Source organism: Carlito syrichta, unplaced genomic scaffold (genome assembly GCF_000164805.1).
Source record: "Carlito syrichta isolate Samal-C Ts95f unplaced genomic scaffold, Tarsius_syrichta-2.0.1 Scaffold308804, whole genome shotgun sequence".
Lineage (NCBI taxonomy): Eukaryota > Metazoa > Chordata > Mammalia > Primates > Tarsiidae > Carlito > Carlito syrichta.
The window spans coordinates 957,443-958,802 of NW_007252900.1; positions in this window are offsets into that span (position 1 = coordinate 957,443).

Genomic DNA, 1,360 nt, shown 5'->3' on the forward strand with positions numbered 1-1,360 from the left:
AAAGCCAGCGTAAACAAAATAGAAGGAGCCTCCCTCCCTGGGCTCTCCTCTCCCTCTGACTGCCTGCAGACTCTTTACTGCCAGGCTGTGTTTTGAGGGCACGGTGGTCCCCATCCTATGTAGCAGCTTATCCAGGGGGTGAACATTTTTTCCTTTTTTTTTTTTTGTAATGAGAGAATTGTACCATTAGAACTTTCTGGAGTTAAAGAAAAGAGGGAGCTTCTCTGAACCTATTCTGGTTCAAGGAACTGCCTGATTTTTTAAAAAAGTATAGAAAGCAGCACTTGAAAGCAAACAGTTTTGGGAAGGGGAAAGGGACATCAGAACACATTGATATGCACCTGAATGTCAGACAACTACCCACCTTTGTTCTAGAAGTGGCAGCCCAGGAGCAGGGCGATATTCGCTGGCAGTCACCTCAGTCTGTGTCTGTTCATTACTAAGGTTATAAAGTAGCATTTATGGGCACTTAATGCTAGGTCCTGTGCTGAGGACTTTACCTGCCTTGTCCAGTCATCCTCACTGTGCTGTGAGGCAGGTGGCATCCGACTGCAGACAGGGAACCGGAGCACAGGGAGGTTCAATGACTTGGCTGAGGTTCTGGAACCAGGAAGTTTGGAACCCAGGCCTTTGACTTCCGGTGTCCTCTTCTGCCTCTGGGGAGTAATCAGATGGCCACTGGGGTTAGAGAGAGATGGAGAGGAGGGGGGATTCCAAGGTGTGAAGGGCCCCGGGGATCCCTCCTTGGTGAGGTGTGGAGACCTTTCCCCTCTCCCCTGGGTGCCTGCTGGACCCCTGAGATTGGTTTTAGAGCCAGCGGGCTGTGAGGGAAATGCTGCCGGCAGGCATGAGGGTGGGGTGAGACACCATGTCGATGTTCAGAGCGCCGGAACATAACAGGGATTCTGAGCGGCAGGATGGGTTTAGGATGTCTGCAGAAGCAAGAAGAGGTCTCATGACAGCGCACCCTGAGGCCCTGGGCAGGACAAAGCCAGGTCTGATGGGAGAGTGGATGTCCTGTGATTGTTGGAATGGGGGGCCACGGGTGACTTTCCTCTTCCCACGCTTGCCCCCCCTTTCTGTCCAGCCCACACCTCTGTCCACTCTTTCCTTTCCCATCTCCCCACACCCCAACCTTCCCTCCCACTCCGTCCCAGTCCCTCTTCCCATTCCTCTCTGCCTCCTCCTGTGCCATTTGTCCTCAATTTCCTCCAGCTGAACTGCCCTGGGACCTAGGACTGCCCTGGGGCTCAGTCCCCGGTGGCCAGTTCCTTTCCCGTGTTCGCTCCACCTTCCGCCTCCAGGTTTCAGCTGGACTGTATCATCCCCACGCTGCCATCTCCACCGTCACCCCTCCGCT